Source organism: Microcebus murinus, chromosome 26, assembly GCF_040939455.1.
Source record: "Microcebus murinus isolate Inina chromosome 26, M.murinus_Inina_mat1.0, whole genome shotgun sequence".
Lineage (NCBI taxonomy): Eukaryota > Metazoa > Chordata > Mammalia > Primates > Cheirogaleidae > Microcebus > Microcebus murinus.
Window position 1 is genome coordinate 10,387,770 of NC_134129.1, and position 12,224 is coordinate 10,399,993.

Consider the following 12,224-nt stretch of genomic DNA (forward strand, 5'->3'; position numbering starts at 1 on the left):
AAAAATAAATCTATATAGCTATTATATATTTCCATTTCCAATTAATATATATATATATTTGTGTGTGTGACAGAGTCTTGCTCTGTCCACCTGGGCTAGAGTGCCATGGCATCAACCCAGTTCACACCAACCTCAAACACCTGGGTTCAAGCAAGCCTCATGCATCTGCCTCCCAAGCAGCTGGGACTACAGGTGTGTGCCACTATGCCTACCTAATTTTTTTCTATTTTAAGTAGAGACAGGGTCTCGCTCTTGCTCAGGCTGGTCTTAAACTCCTGAGCTCAAGTGATCCTCCCGTCTGGGCTTCCCAGAGTGTTAGGATTACAGATGTGAGCCACTGCGTCCAGCCCATTTCTTCTTTTAATTAGGAAACTTTAGCTAAGTTTAAACCATTTTTTTTGTTTTGCTAATAAGATATATTTTCTTTCATAATAACAAATGCCAGACATTCTGCTTTTCAAATAAACTAGTAAAGAAAATATATTTGAATAATTAAACTTAGAATAAAGATACAGGGTCATACCTACCCTTGGATAAAACATTTTACCAGCTTGACTGTGAGTTCTGTTGTTATCAGTAAAATAAAATAATTATGTCTGCTTTGATGAATCAAAATAACTTTTTAAAATAAGAAAACTAAATGGATACAAAATATAGTCATCTACTTTCTAATAAAGGAGAAAAGTAAGCTTTCTGAAATCTTCAACCATTAGATAAAAATACTTGTTTTTCATGAAATTAACCTGCAATCTTGAAATCCACATCATACATGTAAGTATATTGAGATATTTATATCTTAGAAGTTATGAGTCACTTATTTGTACATGTGCAAATGTGTGCATATGTTCACATGTATGCTAACACTAGAGGGATACTATTTTCAAAGCTGTCACTTGAAGGATATTTTGAATTTGTGTGATAACCATCAAAAAGTGTTCTTCAATTATTTCTCACAAAAAACTAATACAACAGATTAAAAAAATCTAGGAGATGAGATATATGTTGCAGCTTCTTTTTGTCATTTATTTCTGACGTTTTATACTGTATTAAACTATCAAATATGTATCATATATGTATCTGAGAACATCACATCAGAATTATCTTTTCATTTATATATACAAATGAATAACAATTTGATACCTGTTATGTACTTCACAAATTACTGTTAGTTTGCAGAAGGAAATTCCACTCCAGTATCCATGGAAGCCTTTGCTGCTTATATTAATTTATGCTTTTCCACTTCTATGACTTCCATTGAAATATTACCCCACACACACTTATTTTTATAATTGCAGTATTTTTTTTAGTGTCATAGCAGGGCAATGATATTGGAGGAAATAACTCTCTGTAAAGTTATCTGAAGGACTCTGTTTTCTTTAGAACCAAACTTGGAAAGTAATTCTGAATACTATCTCCTTAGACAAAGATGATCTACTTGAATTCCTTGGAAAGGTGAAAGGCCTTGCATTATGACTAATTTTGCAGAAACTAATTTGTGAAAAAGGAGTACATTTTTGTGACCCTAATTTCTAAAATACCTGCAGAGAATTAATTCCCACTGTCTGGAAGGTTTTAACAGATGAAACTAGTAACAGGTATTTTTTTTTTTTTATAAGAGATTCTAATAAAAATACAAATATTTATGATTTAGAAAGAGAAGATAAAAAGATGAGTATTTAAACAAAGTTGGAAATGTATAGTTATAGTGTATATCAGAAACAAACACATATTATCACCTATAACAAATAATCAAGTGTATAGCCTGTATCCAGGTTTTGATTGACTTTGCAGGTATCATTTTAGAACTAAAAAATAAATAAATAAAAAGCCTACTATTACCATGAAACAAATAAAAAGTCAATATTAGTAATTCAAGAGATAATATTAAAATATTATCTTTAATAAGATGTTTATATTGGTAAAGGATTGCCATAATATTTCATATAACATTGATATGCTAAATTTTCTAATTAAGTAAATTCAAATCTCCAGGAATACATTAATACACAGTAGTAAAATATGCGGAGTTGTTTAGATGGTCAGTGGGTAAAGAAGGGTTGGGATCAAAGTGGCTGTAAATAATGCAAAATCAGTAATTTTAAGTGAAAAGGTTCTCGAGTTCAATTATCATCTATATTCACCTTCTATTCACCTTCTAAGCCACAGCAATCTAGTTTCCTCCTTTTATAATAACTCTTTCTTTTTTTATTACTTTGAAATACATCCTTTTTTTTCCTTTTTTTCTTGAAGTATTCCTGTAGACTTGTATTCTTTGCCAAGCATCACTTCCTCAATACACTAATGAGTCCAAGAAACAGCTCCAAATGTTTATTTTCAGAGATTGATAGTACTAACAGTTATGGTGGGTGCTAGCATTTTTTGGAAAGACCTCAAGTCTTTTTGAGCCAAAACACAAACACATATATTTATGTGTTGAAATCAGCCTCTATGCATAGAAAACTATTTAGTTATTTATTTATTTTTACTGATGCTTAATAGATGTACATAGTTTCAGGGGACATGTGATAATTTAATATATTCATATAATTTGTAAAGATCAGATCTGCGTATTTGAGATATCTATCACCTTAAATATTTGTGTTTATGCCAGAAACATTCAAATTATTCTCTTCTAGCTACTTTGAAACATACAGATTACTATAGACTGTAAATTACTATAGACACATTACATATTACTATAGACATATAGATTACTATAGACTATAGTCACCCTACTGATCCAGTTAACAACCAAGTCTTATTTATCCCGGCAAACCATGTATTTGTATCCATTAATCAACTTCTCCTCATTCCCTCTCACCCCACATGCCTCCTGGCTTCTGGTAACCAACAAGCTACTCTCTTTCTGTCTTCCATGGAATCCACTTTAAAACACACATATTTTGCTTTTATCATTCGATAATACTAATTAGAAATAAATACGATTGACATAACTTCTCGCTACACAAGTGATAAAAATAAATGTCTAACTTTACAGAAACCATTATCAATTAATGCATATTTTCATGTTAACAAATATTAGGGTAACAGTTATTTCTCAACTACTTGGGAAATAACATTTCTCTGAAAGATAAACTAATCACCTTGACATATGTTGATGAGATTCAAAATGTATTACATAGAATCAGTTATTAATTGTATTTAATAAAATTCCTAATAATAAAGCAACAATGAATCAATTAAATCTTGTGGTTGGTAGAAAGAAATAGTACTCAGGGAGAAAAATTTAATATAGTTTTAGCATAATCTGAACTCTGCCAGGGAATGAAAAATAAAATATGAATACTATACAAGGTATACTTAATTATATAATAAGCCAAAGTTGCTATATTGCAGTACAAATAAAGATCCACTTTCATTTTTATAACTTATAAGCAAAATATTTGTGAAAATTTGTGCTAAAACTCATTATATAAAACATTAGAAATTATATAGCATCCTGTTACTTATATTCAAGTGTGATTAACAGAGGCTGGCATGATATATTTTCTCATTTACTAGTATCCAAAAATACTTAAGTGATAAAATTTTAAACCCATGAACTCTCATTGTTCCTAAATTTGCACACTAAGTGACATCTGTTTATTTATATATACCTTGGAAATTTCAAATTACTCCCCATTAACACCAGTAAATTAAATTCCATTGCAAGTACCTGAACATTTTTGCCTGGAAACTTATCCTAATGTAGAAAATAACATGCTGCATAATGTATTAAGCTTCATGAAATGCTTTCATTATCATATGTGAAAATGATCAATAATCACTAAGAGTATACATGTGCATTTTTTTTTTCAAAATAATGACTGGTTCATTTCCTAGATTAGTAACTTTTATTTAAAATAGCACACAGTTTAGACAAAATTCACAAAACAATAGATTATACTAGTTAGCATGGACATTTATTGGCATTACTAAGGAAAAAATTACAGATTTGCCATTTGCCGTGTAATTTGACGATGTTACTTAAACTCTCCGTGCTTTAATCCCCTTGATTAGTGAAGATTAACAATGGTATCCATTTCACAGTAGTGCAAGAAGAATTAAATGAGTTAAATTGATATAAATTTCTTAAAACATTGCCTGCTCAAAGGAAACTCTCAATATCGCTTATACATAGTTACAGTTGGAAACATTTGGTAATACAAACAGCTCTGTTCTATCACTTCTTAGTTTTCCAAGAAATATTACATTACCCAAAATACTTTATAAATATAATTTATTGAAATTAAAAAAAGGTTTATAGGCTGGACAGTTACAGATGCAAAGAAATAAAATTAGTTCTATCAAAAATTTCAGCAATAAAAACTTGTGTGCAGCTGTAATTGAATACTGATAAAACCTGAACCAAACCAATCCAATATTTGGTTGAGACTGACCATAGTGATCATGATCAGGAGCTCAGTTCTTCTTAAGCTTTTTATTTAAAAAAAAAAACAAAACTTTATCATTTTATCACCTTTGCTACAACAGGGAAAGTCCCAAGTCCCTCAACTAAGGCAGGGTGTTGGCTTAAAATAAATTCTTCTGCAAGTACATTTTTACATATTTTAAATAGCTCTTTGATAACAGTGGTAGTAATAATATGCATTTCATAGTGTTATTGGGAGGAATAAATGAAATAATGCAAATTACGTTCTTTACAAGAGTATTCTGCAAATAGTAAACACACAGTAAATATTAATAATTATTAATATCACCAATAATAATTGAGCATTTTTCCTATTTAACAAAATACATTATATCCTGGATATTAAAACTCAAGCTAAAGGAAAAATGTCTAAATACTAATTTATTTAGGCAAGCTAATGATGAAGCTAAATGGCTATATTGATCAATTTTTAATAATTTTATTGATATATAGTAATTATACATGTTTATTGGATACATGTAATATTTTGATACATGCATACAATGTGCAATGATTAAATCAAGATATTTAGAATATTCATTACCTCAAACATTTATCGTTAGTTTGTGTTGGAAAATCTGAAATTTCTTCTAGCTATTTTGAAATGTACAATAAATTATTATTAACTATATTCACCCTAGAGTGGAACTGAATATTAGAACTTATTCCTTCTATCTAATTATATGATCATATCCATTAACCTTTCTTTATCCTTTTTCCTCTTTTCCAACCTTTGGTAACTATACATTGATCAATTTTGTAAGCTTGGTTTCATTAAAATCTTACTTTTGTTTAACCAATATATTTAATTATATAACTTTGGATGAATTTGAATTCTTCACTTGCTTTTTCCGACATATTCAAAAAGTAAATAAAGACATTTCCTTGTAAGGAAAATTAATCTTACTGCCTTAGAAAAAAATTTCTTTTAAAAAAATCATAGTGAAAAATCATAGGCTTATACCCAAAGAAAGCAGGCTATGAAAGTTTGTGTCATCAAGTATGTTCTATAATCTCAGGAAAATTTCTTAAACTCCGTGTAATTACAGTCTCCTCATTATCATACTGTGGAGAACAATATTTATTTTGTTTGATGTAAGTATTAAATAATTTAATCATGTACAGCAAAATTGTACCTGAAAAATGAAAGGCAGTCAAAATTGTTTGAGACCCAACCCCCTAGTAGCCAAAAAAATCTTTAAAATCATTGTAATGAGAGAGAAATTGAGACAAAAAGGCAAGTTATTTATTTTCAAGTCTGCTAAAACACTGCAACTTTTTTTCCTCCTAGAGTCCAGTGCTATCCAATTAATCAGTAACAGAACATATGTTTATAATGTGTTTAGTTCTTTTCCACTTGGATTTAAGCTATTCCCAAGATAATTACTTCAGTGCTTTTATCTTCTATCTGTCTAATAATATACAGACACTTATCTTTCTTTTCTTTTTTCTTCATAATTCTTCTAAATATTTTCCATATTATCTCAAGTTCTCTAGACTGACTAGAGAGTGTAAAATTATTTACAAAAACTGGGGAAGGGAAATAACTATGGTGACCATTTACCATAAAGAAAATGACTTTTATGACTGATACATCAAATGTGAAACATGACACATTCCAAGGTGAATCTATCATACTAACTCTCCCCTATTTAAGTCCTTTTTAGCTTTATTTTGTTGAGTTTATTTGGCAACATGTATTAATGGCTAAATGCACTGGAGTTACCACTAACACTGCCAAATGAGAAAGATCACACAAAATTTAAGAGTGCCAGGAAATAGCTCCTGAAAAGTTCTCAAACACTATGTCTATAAGATTGACTCATTTTTAAAGGAAATTGTAATCAATGATACATCAAAATGAATTTTTTTTCCAGTATACATACTTATAAATTTAGTTCCTCCAACATATTTGTGTTTCAAATAATATCATGATAGGACTACCTTTCTCCACCCCTGCCAAAAAAAAGTACTATTAAAAATTCTAAAATAAGGTGACCTAGGTTTCTATTGTTTTAATAATTTTATTATTATTTATTTATTTTATTTTTTTGAGACAGAGTCTCACTTTGTTGCCCAGGCTAGAGTGAGTGCCGTGGTGTCAGCCTAGCTCACGGCAACCTCAAACTCCTGGGCTCAAGCAATCCTGCTGCCTCAGCCTCCCAAGTAGCTGGGACTATAGGCATGCACCACCATGCCTGGCTAATTTTTTCTATATATGTGTAGTTGGCCAATTAATGTCTTTCTATTTATAGTAGAGACAGGGTCTCGCTCTTTCTCAGGCTGGTTTCAAACTCCTGACCTTGAGCAATCTGCCCACCTCAGCCTCCCAGAGTGCTAGGATTACAAGCGTAGGCCACCGCGCCCGGCCAATAATTTTATTTTTAATTTGAAGCAGGTTGTCTCATTTTATGAAAGAATAAAATGTATAAGCATAGGACAGAAAATGTTTTCAATAATTTTCAGGTTACAATGGCTCTGGGATTTGCTTTTGTACGGGTAGCAAGGACCACTATATAACATAGAGATAGTCTTCTCTTCAAAAATAACTCACTCATAGAAAAGGTCTAAATGATTTTAAAGCAAAAAGAATGAGTATTATGCAATGTAAATATAAACAAAAATAATTTTCAGCCAATAAGTAGAAATGAAAAAAAAAATTATATTTGTTAAAGCATCCCATTTTCCCACTTTTTCATCTAATAGCCTCTTTAGCTCTTAAAGTTACTAAGAATCCCAAAGACTGTCACTTTATGTGAGTTATATCAATATTTATCATATTAGAAATTAAATCTGAGAAATTTTTAGAAACATAACATTGTTATTGCCTTGATCCCTGCTAAGGTGCCAGCAGTTTCATCTACCAGTGTCTGTGTATCACTAGTAGCTATGTCAATACAATAAAAGAAATAAATAGCATGTGAGTATTATCATGAAAATATCCTTGACCTGTGGACCCTCTGAAAGGGATTCCAAATTTGCGAGAAACATGCTTTGAGTATGGCTGCAAAAAGGACTAATTGTTCCCAGAGAACAAAGGAGAGCCAAAAAAAAATTCCCTGTAGTTTTCCCCCCAAGCTGTCATGAAATTTGAACCATTTACAAACATTTTTAATTCAGAAAAAGACATATGTAACATATAATCTCTTTAAAAATTAAATTAATAGCAAGGAGTACTTGGAAGCAATTTAGTAGACATTATTAAAATATATACTCAGAAATGAAAAGAACAAAAATATTAAAACAGGAAATTATTAATAAGTGACCTCCCTAGAAGAAATTTCTTATTTGTCTATATTCTCTACATTCGAGCTTTAGAAATGAAAGTTATCTTATTTCTCCTTCTTTTTAAACAAACATGCACATAAGACTTAGTTCAAGTATTTATATTTATATAAATTTTATATATTTTATATTTATATTATATATTATTATATATTATTATATATATTATATATATAAAATATATATATTTATTATATAATATATAAATATATTATATTTATATATTATAGTATATATATTTACTATATATTAGAAATTCTATGCCTATCTGTTCTTTTTATGACATAAAACATGGATTCATTGAAAAAGCTCCTGATATGAGGAATTGTTTCTGATCTGTTACAATTCATAGGAGAAATACAAGACAATGCAATATTTCTGTCAAGGGAGCAAAGGCGAATGCTTGAATGGAAAAACTAATATACATACACGCAGTTATTGCAGAATACCTAGTAGGCCATGAACATGCAAAATCTGCCATTGGCATTTCTTTTTCCACTACTATTAAAAGAGTTCTTACCTTCCCCAGGAATGAATACAAAAGAGCCCAAGATCTTTTTGTAAGCTATAAAATCCCCTACAGTGCTACTGATGTAAACTGAAAAACACTTTACAGAAAGGTGAGAAACAATTTCTTTTTTTTGCATGTTCCCGTGACAATATGCAGAAATATAATATTTCTAAAATACTACTAAAAGACTAAAATGAAACTTAGATCTCTCATTTAAATAGAAAAATAATGCTCCTACCCTGTTCATTTAACATCTCTATTTGATAGAAAATTCTAAAGAATTTTTTAAATGTCTAGAAATCTTTGACTCTAAAACAATTCAAAATTTAACATCTTTATGCTTGTGACTCCAGAAATAACTGCCAATATGTCTTTCATACTGCTCCCACTGAAACCCCACTACATTTAACTTGATTTCAAACAGTCATTTTTTAGCTTAAAAAATAATACATTAAGATAAACATATAGACAGAAAGATTAATCACTGTATCAGGTGGGTAGGGAGATGGAGATTAACAATAATTGACATGCAGAATCTCATTTCAGTGAAGGAAATATTTTAAAACTGATTTATTGTGATGTTTGCATCACTTGGTAAATTTGCTAAAAAAAAAAGATTATATATTTGAAATGAGTGAATTATATAGTATATTAAAATGCCTCAATAAATTTATTTAAAAACTCAATGCACTGAAAAAGACACAGAAAGTACACACTATATGAAAGCATTTATTTAAATTATAAAATGGGCAAAACTAACTTAGGGTGTTAGAAGTTAGGATAGGGGTAATCCTGAGGGGAGGAGAAATGGCACAAGGGGGTGGTTCTGTGGCGCCATCAATGTTTTGTGTCTTCATCAGTGCTAGTTATACAGATGACCTTGATTTGCAAAAGTTCATTGAGCTGTACACATGTGACAAGTAGAATTTTCTGTATGTATATTAGACTTCAATAAATAGTTACATATACATACACGTAAACACATATGCATACACATGCTTGTTTCCAAATGCTTTTTAAATTTGACAAAATAGGCAATTACTTGTAATGTAAGGCTGTTATACCTTACATTTTAAAATATGTGTCACAAAAGGCTGGCATAAGGATGCCATCATACATGATATTCAAATCTCACACTGTTATATGGAATTTATGTCCAATTTATAAGAACGCCAATGGAAGAGGGGAAGAGGTTTTTGGTTTTTTTTATTTGTTTTTGTTTTTTTTTTTCAACAAGAAAATAGCATCAAGCTAGCGTATCATCTGACAACATCTAGATGTCTTAAAAGCATGTGTATCTCACCTACAGGGAGGGTTCTGAGGGGGTGAGGGGATCGGCATCAAGCAGTAGCACATTAGGAAGAGGACTCAGAGAGATTAAATGGTGCTATGGCCACAGCAGAACACCAGTAGGCTTGTGAACCATGACATGAAACAATGGGTGAAGGGTTACTGCAAGGAAGCCCTTTCCTTGTGTTCCTCTTTGGTGTTCTCCCACTTACATATCTAGTATAATTTTGGTTTATTCTGGTTCTGCCAATTCTGCCATCATTCAAGAACCAACTCTAATAATTTCCTCTCCGATGAAATATTCTCGAATATCCTGCTGAAAAGTCTTTCCTCCTTTGATCTCCACAATAAATATAAATGAGATTTAAAAAAAAAAAAAAGAATGTAGAGCAAATGTGTTTTTTAATCTGTCAAACAATATATAGTTTTACAGGCAGAAACCATGCCTTATTTATTTATCCATCAAAACCCAGGGTAATAGTTATAATGAATTGTACATTATGGACTTTAGAGTGTTGGTTGAGTTAATAACAGAAATATATCTATTAATAGTTGAAGATAACATAAAATTTAAGCTGCATTCTAAATGTAAACTATCTGAAGTTATTCAGTTGGTCAATTTTACATTTAGATTTAAAGCTTATATGTAATTCTTTTTAAAAACACTCTGAAACATGTAAGCATACAACAAAAAGAAACAGAAACCATTCAGATAATTAAGAAAACTTTTAACTGGCATGACAAAATTAGCATATTCCTTTATTTGTTTATACATCAAAAACTGTTTTTGGTAAAATCAACAGAAAATCTGCCCTCTAGAAACCTACAATTTACTTTAGACAAGACAATTTACTTTAGTTGTGCAATCTTATAGGTTTGTTAATGTTTAGATGTAATTAAGAGGGATAAAGATGATAATGAATAAGATTAGAAGTTCTGAGAAGGTTAAATGTATTCTGACATTTTAACAAGTCCTCTACTAGGATAATGAAATGGAGGTAAAACATAGAATATTCTGGGGGGTTGGACAGAAGGGCATGCGAACACACCTGATTTGAGAACAGTCAGTGCATTATGAAAAGCAATGAAGAAAGTGGCTTCTCCAATGAGAATACCAGCCCGGATTATTTTACTGCTACTAGAGAAAAATGTGGAAATCAAAAGTCATGTCCTTTTCAATTCAAGTTCCAAATTTTTCACACTTAACTTACACGTAAGTAGACAGTTTAATTTATGCATTTGTTCAATGTGTATTTAAACACCTGCATGAACAACTTTCCTGTCTCTTCTTGCCTGTGATATCTGTCTAATGTTTAAGGCTGAAGCAAGTTACAAAGACTTTTTAACAAGGTTATGCAAGAATGCAGTAATAATAACAACCATTTTGTACTTGGTAATGATCCTCCCATAAACCATGCTTCAAAATGTTTAGACCCTGGTATCTCTTTCCAGAAATTTAAGTGAAAGAAAATACATTAATCTAAGGTACTTTTTAGAAAAAATGCTTTCTATTATGACTTCAGTTCTAATGCATTAATCTATTTAAACTGTCCATATCATTCTCAGCATGCTGTGTCCATATCATAATTAGTGATTATTGGCACTATTTAACATGCTGTAGTTGGCATGACAGTATAACTAAATTCATTAAAAGCAGCTCAAGTGGCTGTGGCCATGGCCATCTCATCTCTTGGGGGCTTACAAATGAAATCCTATTTCTTTTCTTTGAGAATCAAAAATGTTAACTTTGAACAAGTGTAAAAGTAGTACATTTAATAATTCAAATGGAAGACAGAAACTTGCTTCCATGGAGAATTAACCACAGTTATTTCAGCTGACCACTCTTACTGGAGGAACCATGAGGAGGGCTCACACAAATGATTTACTAAGGTGAGTAAAATATTTTTATCTTGCAGATTAGTCAATTTATGTATGCATCCCATATAGTTCATTGGCTCCAAAGGATCCATTATAACTATTTTTTGCAATAATTATAAGATTAACAGCTTATTTGGGGAGGCATTAATAGTATCAATGAAAAGATTAAAACAATTCCAGTGAAAATTATAAAGAGATCAAAGAGCTAGTGAAGTTAATGCTTCTATTATATTTTCAATGAAAACCTAATCACAGAGAAGAAGAATTTCCTCCTCAACCCACACCCCAAACAGATTCTAAAGAATCCTACATTTGGTTACACGATTGAAACAAATAAAAATAACAATTTAGTCATAGTACCCACTCCACACTACTTATGGAAAATCACTCCTGAAAGATCAGTACAACACCTACATGCAACGAAATGATTAGATTTTAGGCATAACATTGTTTATAGGTATAGTTGGAAGTATGTCAAATATATGACAATGACAAAGACACAGAAGAAAAACAGAATGCAACCAAAGTTCTATCAAATGGAATCCTTAATCTTAAAATCTTATTTCTCATTAGCACTCACCTTAGCATGAGCCATCATTACAGTCATAGACAAATAAAAACCCTCAGATTTGCCCAGAGTCCAATACCTTTCAACTCTACCTAAGATGCTATGGTCATCAAAAACCTGGCATATTATAATTTATACTAATAATTTATTCAACAGCAATTTATAAAAATAAGACATTGACTCAGTGAATTTATTAATCACACACAAAAATACCAGAATTTTAGGCATCAAGAAGAAAAAAAGTTAAAAATAAGAAAGGC

General features: G+C 30.6%; 1 protein-coding gene across 15 annotated transcripts in view; it reads right to left on the minus strand.

The window, feature by feature from the left end:
* The window catches only part of ADGRL3 (adhesion G protein-coupled receptor L3), a 780,724-nt gene that overhangs the window by 418,791 nt on the left and 349,709 nt on the right, over nt 1–12,224 (minus strand). The gene's annotated exons all lie outside the window — the stretch shown is intronic.